This window comes from Adiantum capillus-veneris, chromosome 22 (assembly GCF_014529385.1).
Source record: "Adiantum capillus-veneris isolate H3 chromosome 22, ASM1452938v2, whole genome shotgun sequence".
NCBI lineage: Eukaryota > Viridiplantae > Streptophyta > Polypodiopsida > Polypodiales > Pteridaceae > Adiantum > Adiantum capillus-veneris.
In genome coordinates this window covers 95,487,783-95,511,581 of record NC_140952.1, presented here as the reverse complement: position 1 = coordinate 95,511,581, position 23,799 = coordinate 95,487,783, and the positions used below count along the sequence as shown (strand labels likewise).

The following is a 23,799-nucleotide window of genomic DNA, read 5'->3' as shown; positions in this document are numbered from 1 at the left end:
GTGCAATCTGAGCTGTCCAATCGTCATTTGAACTAGGTGTGAACTAAGAGTGAACTCAGAGGTATGTGCACCACACCAAATTTGGTGTGAACTCAACGTGAACACGGTGTGAACTAGGTGTGAATTGGGGAGGGTGGTGTGAACTCAATGCGAACTCGATGTGAATTAGGTGTAAACTTATCCGCGACGCCGTGATCTATAAACTTACCACACACACACCTTTCAACGAGCGCGCGTTATCCTAGTGGTTAGAGTCAATTCCGCTGGGGAGAGGGTAGCGGGTTCAAGTCCCGGATGCGAGAAAGTGGGAACCTTTTGCATTCCATAGGCAATCCAACGGTCACAATCAACCGGTGATCGTGAGCCATTGATCTCACCTCCCAAGAGGAGGTGTCATTTAGTAACGAGGCTAGCCGTGCCTCCTCACTATCTCACACGGGCATTTTAGGAGGTGGTCAATGGCCCATGTTTATTACGGGGACTAGGTGCAATATGAGCCATCCGATCCGCTTCTTGTAAATTTGGGAAAACTGGTAAATTCGGTGCACCAAAAACTTGTAAGTTTGGGTGACACTTGTAAATTCAGGTGACATGTACCCCCCTCAGCACTAAAGGGCACGGAAATTTAATGAAGCCAAGTGGTGGGATCAACGGTGGGGGGTTATGCACACGAATCTCAAGGAGGTTTAAGGGCTCAAAAAATGGACGTCAGGTGTCGCACGCGGGATTTGAACCTGGGTGGGGGCCATGCAAGGCATGTCGCCTATCCAAGACTCCCGTGCACACATGTTGTCCATGATGGGAAACATATGCATGATAAGTAAACAAAGACAGGCTCCCTGCTTGTCCAAGTTTACTTTTTTGTGTCCTAGTTTACTCTGGCTCATCCTACGGCTGTGCGCGTCCCGATCTCCGTGTCCTAGTTCCCCTGTCGTAGATCCCATCGCTTGGGCTTAATTAAATTGCACGTGCCCTTTAGTGTTGAGGTTGCACCCCCCCCTCCAAACTCGAACCCACGACATCACCGTTAAGAGCTTATCACCTTAACCACTTCGCCTGCGCGTGTTTCTTGAGAGCATTGGGAGACATGTTCTTGATAAATTCAGGTTAGTTTAGTAAATTTGGGCCAATTGGAAAATTCGGATGGCATCGCAAAATCGACGGCCCGCGATGCCCCCGCTCCCCCAATTTAAAATTGGCAAAAGCTTGTGTGAGATATTGTTTAGGCGGGCACTGGCATCGCCTCCCCTCATGACTATTCGACACGAGGTCTTTAAGGAAGGGGAAGTGGTCGGATCCACGGCAAGAGAGTCGGGTGTTGTTTTTGTGGAGATCTCCGTCGTCCACGTAAACAAGTAAAAGTAAACAAGGGCAAATAAAGTGAACATGGACTGGCGGGCTTATGTGGGTGTCTCCAACGGGGAATTGGGCCGCGTTGGCAAGGGGGATTGCTGAGGTGGCAAGAATGGTGTCTAGCGTGGCGAGGATCTCGATGCTGGCAGGCGAGCTTGTATGTTGCATGCGGGTGGGTGGAGTGGACAGTATGCAGAGGGTTTTTTTTTTTTTTGGGGCGGGGGGGGGGGGGGGTTTATCGGCTTGCATTGTTGCACAGGGTCTGCATGCACGGCGAGAACAAGGAGGCGATTGGAGCTTGTATTCAGGCATGTTGAGGGAGTTTGCGATGAGGCCCGTGGGTTGGCAGGGGGAGGGGTGATCTACTGCGACGGGCCGAGGCTTGAGGGGGCTGAGAAAGGCTGAGAACCTCAATAGTTGGCGAACGGAGGAGAAATGGGATAAGGTGAATCCCGAGACTAGAACAATGCCTAGGGATGAATTCGTCAATAGGATTGTGAAGGAGCCATGGAGGTCTATCATTCAACCGCCGATCAACACCTTGCCCACATCCAAAAGCGAATCAATGAAGGCTATGATAAGCATGTAGAGTGGTCTAAAACTCTTTCTCTAATTTTATTGTTTTGCTGCTTATATTCTTTGTTTGTGTTTGCAAACCTTTGTATTTATGTATGCTTATTTGTGTGTGTGCACGCATGCATGTGGTTTGGGTGTGTGAAAGCATATATTCGAACCTAGTCTGACACCTACTATTGGGAAATTGACCATGTTAGTGGGGGTGTAGTATTTAGTAAACACTATGCATGATATGTTTAGTAAATTGGTTGATGCTTATATCGACATATGGATGACTACCATGACTCTATACCTTGACCTTCCCTTTAATGGTGAATCTAGTCATATCTACATGTATTTCTAGCTTCCTATTGTGAAGTTCTTGCTTGAGTTACAACCAGCTGGTGTTGAGTTAATTCTTTGCACCTCCCACGGTGTGCATGCCGTACCAATTGCCTCTTGTTTGTGCCAACATTTCATATTTACTGCTTGGTTCAATGCTAGGCTTCATTGTGGCTGAATCTGACTTCCATCTCTAAAATTGTGACAACAGATTGGTGGGGAGCTAATGGTTATATTGACATGTGGATGACAACCATGAGTCTCTACCATGGACTTCCCTTTAGAGGTGAATCTAGGCATATGTTGAACTCATCAAGGTATATTCCTTGGTCATATAGCGGAAATGTAGGCTTCGCATTGTGAAGTTTTGCACGCCAACTGATATTGTGTTAATTCTCTCTACCTTCCGTAGTATGCAAGGCCTATCAACTAGGCTCATTCTGGATGAGTCTACCCTGCTTCTCTCGAGCTATGACAAAAACTGAGTACATAGATCTATTTAGTGCTCTCCTACCTTGGTTTGAATACAAAATTTCCTGGTTACAAACAAAAACTCTAATTGTAGTTCCATCAAAGTTTGATTTTCACGCTCCAAAAGTGGGTATATGCAGCAAATACGCTATCTTTTGACACAATCCCTAGTTGTCTAGCTAGTTTTTCCCTAAACGACGTGATAAAGAGAAGACTAGGCATATGCTGGATTCATCAACGTATATTGCCTAGGCCCTAAACCGGACATAGTACTTCTTTTTCTGATTTTTTTGCTCGAGTTATGATCAGCAGATATTGTGTTAGTTCTTTCTACCTTCCATGGTGCACATGCCCTATATCAACTACCTTATTAAGGTGCTAACTTCCCCTACTTGATGCCCCTTTTAGCAATTGCTCTCATTGTGGCTGGATCTACCTTGCATCTACAGAGTTATGGAAAAAAACTCAGTATGCAGAGCTTTGCATTGATGTATGCTGGCATATGTACTAGTACCTAGTTCTGCACCCAATATTTGGCCAAGATGACATTAGCAAGGGATGTCATGGTTTCTAGTCAATACTACGTACAATGGAGCTAATGGTTCTTGAACAATGGATGACTGCCATGGGTCCACACCTTGCACTTCCCATAAACGTGAACCCACATCATATATTGCATGCAACTAGGCAAATTTCTTAGTAATCGTACAATGAACATAAAGACTTTTGTATTTGCATGCGGTGTCTTTATTTGCTAAGAGGTGTTGTGGATTATGGGTACTCGTCCGTGTTTGCTATAGGACTGCTTTGCACGCTTCTATGTTTCCTTCCTTGCATGTGGTTTTGTTTGTTTTCTCGGAGTTGTCATGGGTAGCTGACATCAAGTTCATGTTGTTTTTCACCATCTTGAGGTACGCATAGTGCACCATGTGAGGCCATGTTTGCCATAAGGGTTGCCTTGTTTATTCTAGCCTATCTTCGAGTAGGTGAGATGGCTCATGCCCGTTGAGAGCTTTGTATTAGCTTTTAAGTAAGTAGTTCATGTCTACTTACAGCCCGATGTTGTTTATCATGTATGTGAAGTGGTTTGTGGCTACCCAGGGCGGCCTTGTCAAGGGCTTTGCTTTGTTGAGTGGTTGTTTTAGCTCACACTGCTTCCCATCATCAGCAATGTAGATATCTGCGTTTTCAGCCCTTCATTCCTCTCACATTGGGAGCACAATTCAGCCCCAAAAAAACCCCTTGGTGGCCATGCAGGCACAGAAGGATCCAACGGTGCATCAGATCAATCCTGGAGGTGTCGTGACGACATTCATCATTTCAGTCGGTTTGAATATGCACTTCGGGTATTGCATGTCTTCATTCCACTTACGCAATCTAAATTAAATACCACATTGGCAATGGTGTGAGGGTCCTTGAGAGTGTGCGTTGGTTGGGGCCCATCGGGTGTCATTCTCCTCTTCTCTCTCTCTCACTCCCTCCACGCATCTCTACCACACTCTCATTGCCTCTCTTCAGGGGAAGTAAAGGGAATTGTCATTGAAGCTAAAAGGAATCGACAATGCAAGGGAAAGAAGGAATGGATGTGTGGAAGTATAAAACCTACAACTATTGAGGAGTTAGTACTCGGAGTGGTCCGTGTCTACTCAAATGCCTATGTTCATCTGTCTTTGTTTATTCCAAGTTCTTTCTTCGCAAGGCCGAGTAGTGGATTATGGTTGCCTCCATTTTAGTGCCCTTGTTTACCCAAAGTTGTTGAAGAGTGACAGAGAATTTGGAGTGGTGGGTGGTCCATGTCAACTTGAACATAGATGCCTATATGTCCATCTAAGACGGCCTTGTTTACCCGTGTTTGTCTACCAGTTCATGGTTTCCCATGTCTACTTGTTCACAGTTGCCTACTTGATTGAAATTGCCATTTAGGCTATCCTTGTTTGGCCAAATACATGCTCACTTGTTTCTCATGTGTCTCGGCCAGCCTTGTTTACCTATCCACGTTAGTCTACTTGTTCACAGTTGCCCATGTCTACTTGTTTCTCAAGCATCTTGGCCAGACTTGTTTCCCCGTGTCTATCTACTTGTTTGTGGTTGCCCATGCCTACTTATTCACTGTTACCACCCTATGTCTATCTACTCGTTCTCCTATGTCTATCTACTTGTTCATGGTTACCGCCCTATCTAGGCACGCATCTAGGCCGGTCTTCTTCACCTATATAGACAGTATCTACTAGTTCATAATTTCCACTGCCCATGTCTATTTTACTTGTGTGTGTGTCTACTTGTACGTGGTTGTCCATGTGCATCGCGTCACCTAGGCCGGCCTTGTTTACCTGTGTCTGGCTACTTGTTCGTAGGTTGATGGTTACCATCCATGTCTAGGGTTATCGTCCATGTGCATCGCGGCACCTAGATCGGCCTTGTTTACCTGTGTCTGGCTACTTGTTCGTAGGTTGACGGTTTATATGTGCCATTTAGGGTGTCCTTGTTTGGTCAAAGACGTGTTCACTTACTTGTGTCTCAAGTGTCTAGGCCACAATTCTTTACCCATACATGTCAGCCTACTTGTTCGCGGTTACCACCCATGTCTACTTGTTTACCCACACAATTTAGGCCGTCCTTGTTTGATCAAAGACGTGTTCCCTAGTTTCTCATTCGTCTTGGTTGGCCTTGTTTACTTGTGTTTGTCTGCTTGTTCGCAGTTACGGCCCATGTCTACTTGTTCCTGGTTGTCCACGTTTCTAGGCGTCGTGGCATCTAGGCTGGCCTTGTTTACTTGTGTCTGGCTACTTGTTTGTAGGTTGATGCTACCGTCCATGTCTACTTGTTTACATGTGCCGTTTAGGCTGTCCTTGTTTGGTCAAAGTCAAAGACATGGTCACTTGCTTGTTTCTCATGGCATCTAGGCCAGCCTTGTTTACCTTCCCATGTCAGTCTACTTGGTTGCGGCTTCCACCCATGTCTGCTTAAGTGTTCAAGGTTACCGCCCACATCTAATTGTTTACCCGAACATTTTAGGCCGTCCTTGTTTGATCAAAGTAGTGCAAAACCCTTGTTTCTCATGCATCCAGGCTTTCTTTACCTATACAAGTCTGTCTACTTGTTCGCAATTGCCCATGCCTATTTGATCACGGTTACGTCCCATGCCTACTTCAGTACCTATGTCTGTCTACTTGTTCCTGGTTGTCCATGTCTCTAGGTCGGCTTTGTTTACCTATGTCTAGCTACTTGTTCGCAGGTTTAGGGTAACTGTTAGCCTGTGTCTGGCTACTTGTTCGTAGGTGGGCGGTTTAGGGTGTATGTCTACTTGTTCACATGTGTTCTTTAGGCTGTCAAAGACGTGTTAACTTGTTTCTCATGCGTCCAGTCTAGTCTTGTTTACCTAACCATGTCAGTTTACTTGTTACTATCTTTATATCTCAAGAAAACATAAGGAAACTTGCGGATACACTTCGATGTGCGTCTACTTGTTTGCTGTTGTCTACCTCTCCTTTGGCCATCCTTGTCTACTTGTTTACCTGGGCCGTTTAGGCCATCCTTGTTTAGTCAAAGACCTGCTTGCTTGTTTCATCCACCGTCTAGCCTTGTTCAAGTTCATCGATCCAAGCCGTTACCTATTTTCTATCTACCTCCCCTTTGGCCATCCTTTTCTGCAAAACTCTGTGAATGTGAACACTTTGTGACTAGGTTGCTCAATGGAAGTTGTCGAATTCTTTGAAATATTGTTGCCTGGATCCCTTGTGATAGAAACACTTTGTTTATAGATGGAAAACTCTGTGAATGAAAACACTTTGTTTGTAGATTACTTTTTGGTGTATGTTGTTTTCTTTGAAATCTAGTTTCCTCGTGAGTAATTGATGGAAACACTTTGTTTATAGATGGGAAAATCTTTCTTTAAATGGCGGGATCATAGCTCGACCAATGTTTGGCCTGATGCATTTTTTTTCATGCTCAATAGCTTGATCAATGTTTGTCTTGGTAAATTTTTATTTGCTTTAAGAAAGCCTATAATGTAGCCTATTTTTGTGATGATGTACCTGAATTTTGGGTTATATGATTTAGATGCACACTTCCAATAATCATTTCTCTTGTGTTTTGAATGCAGAGGAGTGTCAGGGAGTTGCCAACTTGGCTCAATGTGATGATGGCTAACATTGAGGATGATGAGAAGGCTTTGCATAGCAACAAGGGTAAAGAGGTGGTGGAGGAGGAGGGTTGTGTGGAAGAGGAGGATGACCGAGGGTGTGGTAAAGATGATCTGGATATTAAAGTTGGGATTGGGGAGAGCTATGAGGAGGTAGTGGAGAAGCGGAGTGGTGGAGACAAGGAGGTGGGGTCCAAGGACAAATCATTTACAAGTAGCTCCTTGATTGGGCTAGGAGATACACCTGAAGTTGAGGTCCCCGCACCCACCGCCCTTGTCGAGGTGTGGCTGCACATTTCGACGAGTAGCCAACCATACACAATGTTGATGGGCAGCCATCTGTACATGATGGCATCGAGTAGCCAACCATACACAATGCCGACGAGCAACTAGTCGAGGATGTTACTCTGCCATTGTCCGTGGATGATATTGAGGATGTTCAGCCAATGTCTTCCCTGGATCAGCAAACTACTGATGTGTTTACCAGATTTGCTTCAATGACCCTTAACATTGATATCCAGCAGCATGATGAGGTATTATTTCCCTTGCCCACCCTTTCCATTTGTTGGCAGATTTTTAAATTCCAAATTTTTAAATTTTTATTTTTGGTGATTTTCAATTCTAGGCTTGCTCGCATGCTAATTCTATTGCTCATTTTGAAGTAGGTGGTTTCTCTGAGACGTCGATCCAAGCTCCCCATTTGAACCAGCAAGAAGACCCATGTTGTTATAGATGTGTCCACACCACTTGGTGTTGCATCGGGGTCCCATGTGTGCCTCAATTTCACTATTCAAAATGACAGTGTGAGTGTTATAGAGGGCGGGGATGGCAGGGTTACTACCACACGGGGAAACATTGCCACTGCTAGGTGTAAACCCCAAGAGAAGATTGCTACTCCTTCGATCTGCTTATTGACCATCTATTTCTATCTTTGTGTTGAGTCCTCATTATGTGTTTCTAGGCTAGTTTCAACAGAATCTATTATTTTCAAATCGATGAGATTTAAGTTGGCAGGTGATGTGGACTAGGCATTGCTTTCAAGTATACTGCATGGGGAGGCATCAACCCACGCCCTTAATCTATTTGCACAGTATGGATAGTGTCTTGCTTTGATGTATGGTCACTTTGTGCTAATGTATGGTTTACCAGAATTGTGATGTTAACTTGGTGTGTGTTCTAGGCTTGCTTGCAGGTGGGTCGAGCATAGATTACCACCAGCACTCGTCTTGAGGAAGGTTCACATAATTGATTCATTGTGGTATACCATGGACACCAATGTGCTTAGCTCTATCACAACAATTTATGGGCATTGACATGTCTGAGCTCGTCTTTTCCTTTTGGCCGGTTGTTTGCAGGTAGATTTAAGGGTGCTTTAACATGTGCTTTCCGCTTTTTGCCAATTATGAGGTAGTGCAGCTAACCATTTTGTTCTTGGTTTTGCAGGCACCATTGGTCCTTGTTTGCCCTCTATGTAAATAGGGGTGTGAGGCTTCTTCGACTGCCGGGAAAGAAGAGTTACTTGCTATACTTTGACTCTCTAGGTCTTACACACCCATTTTTGAGTGTCTCAAGAGAGTGCACATGTATCCCACACTCAAGCGTGTTGTTTCTGGTCACCATGTGCTGACATCAATGTACTCTCTTATCTTGGGTTTATGTTGTTTTTTTTGTAGTGGCCTACAAGCCCTTGCATACATGATGCACTAGACTGAGATTCGACACGCATTGAACTTGGGTGTTCTAGTACTTGAGCTCAAGGTCATCGATGTTCCACAACAACCGAACGACATTGATTGTGGCTTCTATGTGATGAAGTTTGTCAGGTATAGCCAAACACCACTTTTGCGCCATCGTTGCCATCTTGCGGTTTACCTCCAGGCTTTGCAATCTAATTAGCCCCTCTTTGTTTTGTAGTGACCTGATCTTGGGAGGTCTCGTAGGGCGGCCAAGCAAGAATTGGTTGACAAGGAATTAGTTCAGCCACAATGATGTTTATGAGATGAAGAGGTAGTTGCATGATTGGTGCATGCAATGCCTAGCAAAATTTTGAAGCTCCATCCTGGCTGGTTTTGCAATTTTGCGGGTGTATGTCATCTCATGTTTTTTGGGGAGCCAGTTAGAGCTCAACCATGGCTAGTACTTTGTCTACATGATGTTGTATAGGGATCGACACTAGGAGACCTTGTTTTGGCTTTGGTAACAACAGTAACTTCCGGGTTTTATTTTTTTAGCATAGTGCCCATAGGGACGTATCATGTATGCAACACATATTTAACAAATGTATATGACTTCCCTTGTCCATCACCCATTTTGGCTTCTTTGTCTTAGTTGGTTATAGCCGGTGACTGCATAATGTAACACAACTGACTCTTACCATTCTATAAAATGCGGTTACTTAAAGCTGTGAAGTACTCCTTGTTTTCCCTTACTTAAACAAAATTTTTGTCAGGTTGTGGTTGGTTATAAGGGTGTGAAAGATGTCATTGATTGTTGATGTGCTTACGTTGCATGTTTGCAAGCTGTGCAAGGTTGTGGTTGGTTATGTGGGACAAGGATTTGCTTACTTATCAAGGTTACCAAACACAGGCTTTCCCTTCCCCGGTTGCATGTTCCCACGTTACTCCAGGTTGTGGTTGGTTATAAGGGTGTGAAGTCGTCATTGATTGTTGCTCACTTATCAAGGTTACCAAAAACATGCTTGTTTATGGATTCCCTTGTCTTTTTCTAACTTTCCACTATTGTTTACTCAAATTTGCCAGTATGTCGTTCCCCATTGCACACCGTCCTCAACCATGTTTACCCATACATGCGTACTCGTTTATTTGCTAAGATCCATCTCCATTCATTGTGTTGAAGGATATGAATATCACCATTGTTCACTCAAATACGATATCCTTCCCTTGTTGCGCATAGTCCTTGTCTATGCCTACTTGCACGTGATTGGATTTTACATTATAGCCATCCCTATCCACTAAGTTTAAGGTTACAAAGATTGTCCATGTCCAGTGAATTTCCCTTTTCTCCTTCTAACTTTCTGCTATCCTTTACTCAAATTTGTCAATATGCCATTCCCCATTGCACACCTCCCTCGTCCATGTTTACCCATACATGCCTACTCGTTTATTTGCTAACATCCATCTCCATTCATTGTGCTGACGGATGTTTACCCATACTAGTTGCAAGTCGAGGTTGCAAGTATCTGTCATAAGTGCAAGCGTCACCCATGCATAGTCTGTTGTGTAGGTTAGATTTCTTTTGTGCTTTTGTGTCCCTTGCTGGTTTACATCACAATAGACGTGTCTCCACCGTGGCAAGTTTCTCACTACAATGTCTAGGTTCTAATTTGGCACAAGGTGCACATGGCAATACATGTTCCTTTTATGAATATGTATGTTATGTACTGCTTTAATGTTTACACATAGCTACCAATGTTAACCACAGTGGAGCTTGCCACAATGTTCTGCACCTCTAGCCAGCTCATCTCTGAGACCACTTTCTTTGGCTTGTCTCCCCACAATGCCAGAACACAAGCGAAAGGCACATTAAGGGAAAGGGCACCTCTGAGTTGAAGCAAGACACAACTCCTGCCCTCCTTGTAAAAGGCTTGTGCCACATTGTTCGTGGCTTGCCCGAGTGCTTATTCGGGGCCCAATTTTTGGCTATTCAAGCTTGCAATTGCCACCACTTCTGACCCTGCTTGTGAGGCTATGGGTAGCTACAACCCAGTAGAGAGAGAGACCCTAAACCCTGCAATAAATGGAAAATGGGGCAAGGGAGATCAAGATGCACACACATGTATGAACAAATCCAATGCACCAGCATAACACGACCCTCGCTAAACTATACGATGACAATTATGGTCCTTGTTTGATGCATGAGAACTCAAATACACACAAGTCAAATAGAACGCCTCGCAAAAAAAACTAACTCATGACAGTTTCAACAATGGGAAGCATCACAAGGAGTATATACCCAAATGCAATGCACCGACAGAAAACAACCAAATTTACATGTGCTCATTTTGTCCCTTGCCAAACCCAAATACAAACAAGGAAAGAAGATCGACATGCACTGAAATTGAGCTCTTCAAACAACCGCCACAAATACGCATTTGCAAGGAGCCCTTATGCAAGCATCTGAGCCATATAATATAATGGATGAAAAAGCTACAAGCCCTGTATTAAGCATATAGTATACTATTGTCCATATCCACAAAGTGCTTATGGTACGTCCCACAAATATAGACACCTAGAGCATGCATGTCTGCACGGGGCTACCATTGATACTAGCACATTCTCACGATACCCTCTACATAGCACATGTTCTTCAATGTATATAATTAAATCCATCTTCTTAGCTAGCTGCATGCCTTACCCTAAACCTTCACCTGCCCAACAAAGTTATTAGACAATGAGCCTACCAACAAATTCCATCAACTCCAAGAGCAAAAAAACACTACTAGCAACTCACGTACACAAAACCAGCTGCCTTTGTGATGCAAGAACCATTTTAAGGGTTGATCCATCAACATATGGTGAAGGTTGTTTTTGATGTCTCAAGCTGGCCGTATGTGCAATCGACAATCCTTCCCTCTGTTGGGGTGTAGGCCATGTGGCCGTGGGAAACCACCCTTGTACACTTGATTTCACCTAATCAATATAGGGAGAGAAAGAGGAAGAGTTGACTCTTCTCTTTCTTCTCCACTAACCCAACACAGTCTGTCTACGTATCATCTTCTTCCCCCTCTCTTGCACACACTCCGTACACAGAAACATCACACTCATCAATTGGTATCGGAGCTATAGAAGCTTGAGCGGATCGGAGCTTGCAGATCAGCCATGGAAGCTTGATCAAATGGATTAGGAGGAGTCGCGGAGCTTGGAGCCTTCGGCATGGAGACGGCCGCTTGCACACACTCATGGAGCTCATGATTGGGGGAATCATTGCACAATTGAAGCAATTGGAATCATGCTGTGTACAGGTTTAATGGAAGCTTAGTCTTGGAGTCAATTGAGTGGTGTGTGTAAGCACATACACACACACACACACAAGCAATTGAACGAGCAGATCACAGAGCGAGCAGTCCATTGAACCAAGGCAGAGGGAATCGGGTACCGAGTTGCAAGGCAAAGAGCAAAGGCATGAGAGGGTCGTGATCAGGTCGGGCTGGTTCGACATTGAGCATTTCGGGGGCATAAGGAAATAGAGCAGGGCAGCACCGAGTTGCTTGACAGTCTTGAAAAGTCACACACACACACACACACACACACACACACACACACACAGTGTGTGTGGGCACCAAAATCAAGCAGCGCTACTGGCATCGAGCACATTCGGGGTGCTGCAGCGGGCAATCGAGCAAACAATTCGAGCAGGAAATCGGCACTCACTGCAGTAGGGCAATTTTACTTGCAAATTTCAAAATTATCTCGAGCAGAAGGAGCTTTGAGCAGCTTGAAATTAAGCAAAGCAAGGAAGTGCTCTCAAAGTTGAAAGCCTGTAACAAAGCAAGTCGACGAGCAGCTTTTGGAAGAGTGTGTGAATGTGTGTGCATACACACACACACACACACACACACACACACACACACACACACACACACACACACACACACACAAACATTCGCTAGTGAGCAGGGTTTTGAAACTCTGTGCAGCAAATCGGGCAGAATCGATCACAGGCTTGGGGGATTTTCATCCGGCGGGCAACGCTGGTCAACAAACCGGGCAGCACAGGCTGTGATCATAGCAACAATTGAAGCCGAGCTAAACACACACACTCAATGCATTGAGGCAGCGCTGGTAGAGTGCAGCGAGCAGAGGGGAGAATTCGGGTAGTACCGGGCAATGAGCCGAGCTCGGAGAGCTTGTGATGGTGGTGGTACAAACACACACACACACACACACACCCATAACCCCCTGTAGCTCGTCAGATTTGACTGAGGAATCGGTTTTGGCAAAGCTCGACAGTGAGACAGTGAATTTGAAATTAATTTTTTTTTCACAACTCACACACATTGCTTGTGTGCAAGGGGCTATTCCCGCCCAAGGCCCTCGACACCGCGATCATTTCCCGACTACAGCCTTGACCCGGCTTGGACCTAAGATTTAGCAAAGCTATGAGGCTCGGAAGAATCAAAAGAGAGAGAGAGAGAGAGAGAAAGTGAGAGAGAGAGCTTGACACCGTGCTTGCGAGCGAGCACAAGCAACCGAGTCCGACAAGTTGAGAGCAATCTTCACAGACCGAGCAAGATCTGCGATCGATACCAATCCGACTCGGTATTGACCGCTCGAGCATTGGCGTTTTACGGCTACTCGGCTAGCCACTTCCGCCCGCGCGGAAGGTGACATCGGCATCGACACCGCTCATGCGCACCGGCTCGATACTGCTCATTCGGAGGATCTCCGACATCCGACCCAGACACCGGGCGCTTCCCCACACGAGCGCGTTCCCGCGATCGACGACCGTGCTTGCGACATGCGCGGGTGAGGTACCTCTATCATAGAGGAGTGACACCCGGCATCGGCACCGAGCGCATCGATCGCCCTGTACGACACAGTTTACGGATACGACACCTTTGGTGGCTATTCGACTAGCATATTTCTGCCCGGTGGGGCAAAAATCGGCACATAGCGACACCGACACGCAGGTTACAGGTTACAGGGGGGTTTTTCAGCCCATTCACTCACAGATTCTCTACGTTACCGACACAGCGCTTTCAGAGGCGATTTGGCACTCATTTCGACAGCAGATTCTTTGCAGACACATGCATTGACAGATGCATTTGTTGTGAGCACACAGTGCTACTGAGCTCTTTTGAGAGCAGATATCCCCGCAGGGATCACTTTCACTGCATGCAGCAGTTCTTGGCGCCTGTTTGAGCGTGGTTTTACTCATGTACATTGAGTTGCGGACACTGCCTACTATACTACGTGTGGAGCCATTTTTGGCTATTTTGGTAGTTTTTCCCGGCCGTTTCTGAGACTCGGACCGGAAGAGCCCTTTCTGAGACTGTGGCTAGTCCATTTGTGTCTGCATTAGCCTTTTGGAGGGTCGATGCGTGAGGTTTTCTTTGAGCTGGGGTGTGCTCGAATGTTGAGACACTTTCGGTGATACAGGTAGCTGGAGTTCCCCTTTATGGTACCCTCGCCATAGGATATGTATGTAGACAGTTATTTATGCTTTTGACGTCAAGTTGGCACTCACATAGCAGTTGTTTTGTGCAGCAGATGCCCAGTAAGTGCAGTTGGCACATTTATATGCATTTTGAGTTGAGTTTTGACTCCTCATACAAAGGAGACTCTGCCGGATTTACTTCCCGCGAGTCGTGACTTCCATTGTTGGCACTTTTGAGTCTATTTCGGTTGAGATTTTACTCCCGCTACAAAGGTTACTCTGCCCAAATTTCTACAGCTTCTCGCCATAGTTTGGCACCTCTCAAACCCTCTTATCAGCGATGGCTTCTTCTTCAGAAAAGGAGGGGTATTTCATTCGGAAGTTCGATGGCAGCAACTTCACCATGTGGAAAGAGCGCATGAAAGATGTTTTGATAAACAAAGGCCTCTCAGAACCGTTGAAAGAGCGTGCAGAGGATGATGATTATACACAAGCTCAATGGGAGATTTTGGATGCAAAAGCCATGGCTACGATACGTCTACATCTAGCCGAGTCAGTCTTCTTCACTATCATCGGGAAGAAAACAACCAAGGAACTTTGGGATAGCTTATGTTCAGCATGGGAGAGCAAAAGTGCATCCAACAAAGTTTTTCTCATGAAAAAGCTTATGAAGCTCAACATGAAAGAAGGTAGCACAATTTCCAGTCATTTAAATGAGTTCAACTCCTTGTTCAGTCAGCTGACATCTCAGGGCTTTAAGGAGTTTGACGATGAACTCAAATCTATCTTCTTGTTATGCTCTCTACCCAGTTCATGGGATATCTTTTGCACAGCCATTAGCAATTCAGCTCCGAATGGCAAGTTAGAGTTCAATGCTGTCAGATGCGTTGCTCACTGAAGAGATTCATTGTAAATCTCTCGATAATGCTAGTCATGGAGATGCATATATGGCTGGCAGTTCAACAAAGGCAAGAGGCCGTGACAGGAACAAACACAAAAGCAAAAGTAGAGAGCGAAATCCTCGTAGTCCTAGCAGACACAGGAACCAAAGTAGGGACCGCAATGCCAAAAATGTCGAGTGTTACTATTGCCACAAGAAGGGTCATTACAAAAAGGATTGTCGTAGTTTCCTAAGAGATCAGAAAAACATGAAAAAGGATAATTCTGGCAAAGGAAAAAGTACAATAAAGATTGAAGAGCTCAATATTGTTGAGTCTCCCATACCTATCACTGCAGTAGAGGATGCTCCTCCTCCAGTGATGCTCATTATGCCCACAAAGATTCATCCCGAGGTGACAGCAGATGCCTCAGATGTCCTCATTTTCACTTCAGATCTCACTCCAGATGCTTTGGTTGCACAGGATGAGGGTTATGCACAGAATTGGATCCTTGATTCTGGTGCAAGTTTCCATGTCACACCGCATAGAGAGTGGTTTTCCTCTTATGCATCCATGCATGGAATAGTCAAGCTTGGTGATTCCTATGAGCTTGACATTATTGGCATTCGTGATGTGAAACTTCAGATGCATAATGGCACTGCTTTTGTGCTGCAGAATGTCAGACATGTGCCCAAGCTTACGAAAAGCTTGCTTTCTATAGGGCAATTGGATGATCTTGGCTACACTACAGTTTTTGGTAATCGTTCTTGGATGATCCGCAAGAACAACCTTATCACGATGAAAGGCAATAAAAATGGATCCCTGTACTCTTTGTTTGTTTCGAGTGTCGACGAACACTCTATCTATGTTGTCGAGCTGCCGTCTCCTGAGTTGTGGCATAGCCGGCTAGGGCATATTAGCCAAAAGGGAATGAAAACACTTCAGCGTTCTGGCTACTTACCTGTGTTATATTACACGGACTTTCCATTGTGTGAGCATTTTCTGTATGGCAAACAGACTAGATTGACATCTTCGCCATTGAATAAGAAACTAGGCGAACCTCTAGACTTGGTGCACAGTGATTTGTGTGGTCCAATGCCACATAAAACTCTAGGGGGGGCGAACTACTTTCTCACATTCATAGATGATTCTACCAGAAAGGTGTGGGTGTATCTCCTTAAGCGTAAGGAAGAAGTCTTTTCGACATTCCAAAAATTCCTCGCCATGGTTGAGAACCAATCAGAAACAAAGCTCAAAGCTTTTCGCATGGACAATGGTGGAGAATACGTCTCCACAGAGTTCAAGGATTTTTGCAATAGAAGAGGCATTCGGCGGCAGTTTACTGCTCCATACACACCTGCACAAAATGGGATAGCTGAAAGAATGAATTGTACGATTCAAGAGCGAGTTGTCTCTATGATGTCTATGGCGAAGCTTACTCCAGAGTTTTGGGGGGAAGCTGTTCTGACAGTAGTGCACATCATCAACAGGTCACCCAGTTCTCCTTTGAATTTCAAAATTCCAGAGGAATTATGGACTGGCAAAAGGCCAAGCTATGAGCATTTACGTGTATTTGGATGTGAAGCATATGCACATGTGCCCAAAGAACTTCGTCGGAAGTTAGATCCCAGATCACACAAATGCATCTTTATTGGCTATGGCGCAAACGGAGAGATGGGATATCATCTCTGGCACCCAATATCAAACAAAGTCATTCGTAGCTCACATGTGAATTTCAATGAATCAAAAATGCACAAGAAGCCCATCAAAGATGTTGAGTACAGACGTGTTCGTTTTGAGGATGTAGCCTCCGAACCAACTCAGTTCAGTAGTGTTGCACCCACTCCTCAAGTGCAAGATACTACTATTGCTCTGGAGAGAGCGGACTCCAGCAGTCAGGCACTGAGACGCTCTGAGAGAGTATCACGTGCGCCCGAGCGGTTTGAGCTGGGTATACACCACATTTTGGTCACTGACAGTGGAGAGCCAACCTGCTACAAAGAAGCTATACAAATGGATGATAGCGTTAAGTGGGAGTAGGCTATGCAATCAGAATACAATTCGATTGTGGCTAATGAGACATGGGATTTGGTTGAATTACCAAAAGGAAAAAATGCTTTACCTTGCAAGTGGGTATACAAAAAGAAGTATACATCGGAAGATCCCGAGCCTAGATACAAGGCTCGTCTAGTTGCCAAGGGTTTCAAGCAGCAAAAAGGTGTGGATTTTGATGAGATTTTCTCTCCAGTAGTCAAGATGACTACACTTCGCACCGTGCTTGGCTTGGTTGCTATCCAGGACATGGAACTTGTCCAAATGGATGTGAATACAACATTTCTTCATGGGGATCTAGATGAAGATGTCTACATGAAACAACCAGAGGGATTCGTATGTGAAACCCAAAAACCAACGAGGACAGAATTGGTTTGTAGACTTAAAAAGGCACTCTATGGCCTCAAGCAAGGTTCAAGGCAATGGTATCAAAAATTTGACAAATTCATGCAGTCTCAGTGTTACATAAGAAGTCAAGAGGATCACTGCTTATACACAAAAAGGTGAACGATGGTTCTTTAATCATCTTGATCTTGTATGTAGATGATATGCTTATCGCAGGCAAATCAATTGATGAAATCAATCAGTTGAAAAAGATGTTAAGCACTCAGTTTTCCATGAAGGATTTGGGAGATGCCAATCACTTTCTTGGTATGCACATCAAGAGAGACAGGCAACGTGGAATTCTTGAATTATCTCAAGAAAAGTACATTCACAAAGTGTTGCAACGTTTTAGTATGCAGGGGGGGAAGTCATTGAGTACCCCAATGCAAGCATGCTCCAAACTTAGCAAGGAAGACTCTCCCAAGACAATGGCTGAAAAAGAGGAAATGGCGAAAGTACCATATTCTTCAGCAGTTGGCAGTTTGATGTACGCTATGGTAGCCACAAGACCAGACATTGCACATGCAGTGGGAGTGGTTAGTAGGTACATGGAAAACCCTTGCAAGAAGCATTGGGAAGCAGTGAAGAAAATCCTCAGATATTTGAAAGGTACAGCTAACAAGTGTTTACGCTTCGGAAACAGTGATGCATCTATTGTAGGTTATACGGATGCGGATTATGCGGGTTGCGTGGATTGTAGAAGATCCACATCTGGCTATGTGTTCATGTTTGCTGGAGCAGCTATCTCTTGGAGATCATGTCTCCAAGATTGCACGTCTTCATCTACCACTGAGGCAGAATATGTTGCTGCGTCTGACGCCAGCAAGGAAGCCATATGGTTGGCTCGTCTAGTGGGAGATTTGGGCATTCACGAGGTTCCAGTACTACATTGTGATAGTCAGAGTGCCATTGCTTTGGCAAAGAATCCAGTGTTTCACTCAAAGTCGAAACACATAGAGGTCAGATACCATGTCATACGAGATGCATTGGCTGGCAAGCGTATCGAGCTTGTCAAGGTTCACACTGACGACAACCCCGCAGATGCTCTCACAAAGAGCCTAGCCTCGGAGCGATTTACACATTGTATAGAACTTATGGGTGTAGGATGAAGCCTCGGCAATGCTTCATCAGTTTTGTATAGACTAACTATACTAATGCCACTATTGGCCGCCATGACCTTCAAGTGGGAGGTTGTTGGGGTGTAGGCCAGGTGGCCGTGGGAAACCACCCTTGTACACTTGATTTCACCTAATCAATATAGGGAGAAAAAGAGGAAGAGTTGACTCTTCTCTTTCTTCTCCATTAACCCAACACAGGCTGTCTGTGTATCATCTTCTTCCCCCTCTCTTGCACACACTACGTACACAGAAACATCGCACTCATCACCCTCTTGAACGTTGTCAGTGAAGATTGTAACATACCGATGAAGAAGAGGAAACTCCGAACGAGCTGATGCTTTCGTTCATGATAGGGGGAGAAATGCATGGCATGTGTGGCATGAGTGGCTCCCCATTGGGTCCAATAGAAGATTCTTACTAGATCAATGAGGACAAAATATACGGCTTCTCCTCTGGAAGCGCACTCGGCTCCTTCAACATTGATGCTTGTGCCTTAAAACACCTATACTAGAAGCTCTAGCCGGAGGGATAGAGACCATCTCATGATCAGCCCCATGTCTATCGTAAACACCAGCTACTCGATGCACCCCATGACCAAGCCGTGTCGCAGTAACACGAGCCTGGATCTGTCTAATCGAGCCCTTTGCTAGCATTTCAATCTCATTCGAGACAATCAGCCTCAAGATGTTATTTCTTGAGATGAGCAACTGACTTAGAATTACAGGTTTCAATTTGATGTCACATCTGTGCATGTCCTCCTCAAGGGTTTGTAGAAGACATCTCAAGTCATGGATGAAACCATTGATCTGCTCATCAATGCTCAATATGTCTCCCCCAATTGTCGTGGTTTGTGGTGCCTCTATAGATGGAGACCCTTGTTCATCGGCTCCGCCAATGCACTGTACATCTACTCCCTAGCTTAGAGTATGTTGAAGTGAAGAGTGCTCTCATCTGTCACTTCAAGCGTGGGGAGTCACTCTCAAATATTTTGAGGACTTCACATGCTGTCAATCTTGTTGTATGTTGCTTACTCTGACCAAATTCGCTGAAACAACCAGAATCTGCTGAAGTAAGAGCCAAAAGTCATAAAAACCCCAATGACTGTTCCATGTAGAGAATCTTTGACGAGCACATGCAAGAGCACCATAATTGACCTGTTTATCTTTGCATCTAGCAAAGTATACTTGATGTACTGCCATAATCTCTCAACTAGGTTTGTAGCATCCGCATTGCCATGTGGAAATAAACGCTCGAACCTCGACCACCTTCTCCACCACATACACATTGAACCACACAAGCTGTTTGTGACATAACGCTGTATATTCTTGTGCACTGAGTATGTATGCAACAAGTTCGTGTATCCCCTATCAAACATCTCCTCCAGTGGTGCATGCATTAGGTTTGACAAGCGATTATACACATCATCCTGCTTGTCTTTAGGGACCTGCGCAAGCAAGTTGACACAATGTAGAGAACAACTTGTATTTGCATGTCCTGCCGAAAAAGAGAAATGAACGACCAACTAACGGATCATGAACTTGTGGCAAGAGGTTCTCCACCCATGCCTTCCGTCACATGGAACCAACAAAGCAACACATGGCATGCGATCTGTTGTCGGCCCCCTTCTTCATCTTGAATCCAACAGCAAGGGTCTTCTTGGACTACCTTGAGAATTGCTTCCAACTCCTTTGATTCTTGTCGATGACAATGGCAGTGGGCCGAGATGCACCTAGCCTTGCAAACACCATCTTGAAGGTCAACTCCAAGGCCCATTTTTCTTGGCTAGTACCCACATCACTTGTGCACAACATCGGACATATTGGAATCCCCACTCCGTTTAGGTTGTCAGTGGCATAGAGAGGCAACCCAAAGATGCTTGTCTTGAATGTGATGTCTACAACCCAAGCATTGTGTTGTTAGAAGAGAAGAGCCATTTTCAACATCCACTCATCTTGAATGATGAGGACGAAGGGTTGTATACTTTCATCAGATGCTTGCGTATTGTACGACTACACAAAAAGTACATGATACAAGGCACGCTTCCATTGAGCAAGACAAATAGAAAATGAAGCAAGAAGATGAGCATCCAATGCTACCTTCTTTAGCTCTTGCAAGTGAACAACTTTTACAAGCATTGCCACCTAATCATGGTCTGCAAAGCCTCCTGACATTAAAAATCATAGCTTAGCTAGCGATCATCCCTAATTGAAATGCGTACATAGTTGAACACACACTATCCATGAAACATTTTGATACACAAGTCCGTGGCCAATTGATGTACCTTGTACACGCATCTGATGTAGCAACATGTGTACCTATTTTGGAATCATAAAAAGCAATAGATTGTGCGATCCAACTCAGACGCATTCTGTATGTGGAAAGCCTCCTTTGACCGCGAGACTTTCACAACATGGCGACATGTTCCAATGTCAAACAAGTCCTCCACGAAACATGCAACAACGACCGGATGCACTAGCAAGTGGTAGAGGTCAAGGCACAAACTAGGCTGGTGCCCCTCATGAGTGCCATGGACCATGATAATCACCTTGTCCCCATCATGAAAGGGTTGCACAATCACCTTGAGTGGACACCCACATCTCTTAGACTTTTTGTGCCGCCTTTTGTTTTCATTGCCATTCCTCCGTACATTCCCACCCCAATGACGCATGTATTCTTTTGTAGCGACCTGCCTGCTTCGAGACTCTTTGTTGATTGAACTAGCAGCATGTTACCATATACATGTGGTAGTGATGTGTGAACACACTTAGGACCACCGGGGCATTTTTCCCTCCTTAGGAGGTTATGGACACTTTCCTTGCTGGTGTCAAGGATATCAATGAGCAACTTATTTTTGCAAGGTGAAATCATTTCAGACAGTTCCTTTGTGCAGATTGTTCTTGATGCCTTGCCAGATTCTTACTAGACTTTTGCTAGTACTTGGAGACTTATGACCCAAGGAAATCTAAAGTACTATTGCAAGAATCAATTTCTAGGAAAAACAGGACTAGAGAGCGTGCAGTTGAACAGGACTCTATTGCTGTTCAAAGAAAAGGTGGTAACAGTAATGCTGCCACTTCTCATGGTTCTTTTGCGAGTGGAAAATCACATGTTCCTAATGCTTCTACTGGTAGCAATTCGTTTCAAAATTTTGGTGATAAGGGCAAAAAGAAGATGCGTTGCCATTATTGTAAAGCTAATGATCACTTGATCAAGCATTGTCCTAAGTTGAAGGCCAAAGAGGCAAAGACGAAAGAGGGTGGTTCCACTGCAAATGCTGGTTCCACTACAAATGCAGCTATTGTTGAGTCTTCTATGAAAGGAGATTGTGATGCTGATGTTGATCGAGAATGGGCTTTTGATGCATAGTGTACCTATAATCTTGCTGTCCATGATGCATGCATGTCACGTGCTGCAGATCACATGTGTGGTATTTTGACACTGGTGCTACAAAGCACATTACCTCACATCGTGATTTGTTCACCTCTCTTGAGTCTATCCCTCATGGGAATTTAGTTACTTGTGCCAACAATGCCTCTTATCCGGTTCAGGGAGTTGGAAAGATTGTGTACTGCTACAAATGCCAGTTCTTTTACACTTGTTGATGCACTTTATGTACCTTGGATCAAGAAGAATCTTTTGTATGTATCTACACTTGCTAGACTTAGTCTTGTAGTCAAACTTGTGGATGACGGATGTATTGTACATGATCTCAAATTTGGGGATGAAATTGTTGCATCTGGCATTTTATGTCGTGGGTTGTATAAGCTCACCTTGTATGACAAATGTGGGCAAAATTTTGTAAATTCAGATGTCTCAAAGACTATTTTAGATGCAAAACTTTGGCATGCATGTTTTGGACATCTGAATTTTGCCAATTTGCTGCGTTTGCAGAAATGTGATATGGTTCTTTGCTGCCTCTTGAAGCACCCATCAAACATGTTTGTGAAGGCTGTATTTTGGGTAAGATGCAACGTTCAAGGTTTCCAAAGGATGGTTTAGTTAGGGCCACATGTAGGTTGCAGCTTGTGCATATTGATATTTGTGGACCCATGCGAACTCCTCCTTGGGAAATTACCTTTACTTTGTGACTTTCGTTGACGATTACTCTAGGCATGCATAGGTGTGTCCGCTTAAAGTGAAGTCCAAAGTTTTTATGTGCCTTTAAACAATTTCTGGCTATGGTTGAAAATGTCTCAAAATGTACTATGGGCACCCTTCATTCCGATCGAGGGGGGGAGTATATGTCTCATGAATTTAATGCATTTCTGGCTAGTCGTGGGATAAAACACCAATGTACAGTGCCTTATACGCCTCAACAAAATGGTGTTGCTAAAAGAGGAAAAATAGGTCACTTATGGAAATGGCACAATGTATGGTCAAAAGTCAAGCTTTGCCGCATTTGTTTTGGCTTGAGGCCATCATGTGTGCCACTTATGTACTTAACAAGTGTCCTACAAAAGCTTTGCAGTCTATTACTCCATACGAAGCATGGCATGATAGAAAGCCTTTTATTGAGCACATGCATGTTTTTGGTTGTTTGGCATATGCTTTGGTGCCACAAACACAACACAGAAAATTGGATGATAAGGTTGTCAAATGTATTTTTGTTGGTTATAGTGCTAAAAGCAAAGGTTACAGGTTGTATCATCCGCAAACAAAGCGTATCTTGGTCTCATGAGATGTTGTGTTTGTAGAAGATTCTGTTCAGCCCTTGCTATCATGTACTAGAGACAATAATGTAAGCTCACACGACATTTATGACACTTTTTTGCCTCTTTTTAGTGGTGGAAGTTCCATTTCTTTAGGTCCAACACTCCTCGTGCCTCATATGACTTCAGCACATCGAGTGACACCTTGATTATGCCTTGCAACTCTGCTAGCATCAATGAGTACAACCTCTCATCAAATGAAAATAAGGTCTTTGAGATTTACACAAGCTGGCTCAAGGTCTGCTTTGGGTAATTGGAATCTCCCAAAGGGCTGGGATCTTCATTGACCTCAACCTCAACACTTTCAGCTTTGGAGAGGTTGTACATCTCAAGATCCTCACTTGATTTATTACCCATGGCAGATGTCTTTGGAGTGATTTCATTGTGAAAAGTAACATTGAGGTCCATCAACTCTCTCTATAAAAACACAACATGTCTCTTGTTTTTGCAGTCATCTCTCTCTCTCTCTCTCTCACACACACACACACACACACACACACACACACACACACACACACACACACACACACACACACACACACACACACACACACACACACACACACACACATTTCACCACCTGCTAGTAATTTTTTGGTATCAAATTAAACTTCCCTAGCTTAGTTCACACTTCCTGGTACACACACACACACACACACACACACACACACACACACACA

The 23,799-nt window shown here is 44.4% G+C and overlaps 1 pseudogene; it reads left to right on the top strand.

Moving 5' to 3' along the window:
* The first annotated feature begins 1,819 nt into the window (after positions 1–1,819).
* On the top strand, positions 1,820–8,395 carry LOC147429832 (uncharacterized; annotated as a pseudogene).
* The last annotated feature ends 15,404 nt before the right edge of the window (positions 8,396–23,799 follow it).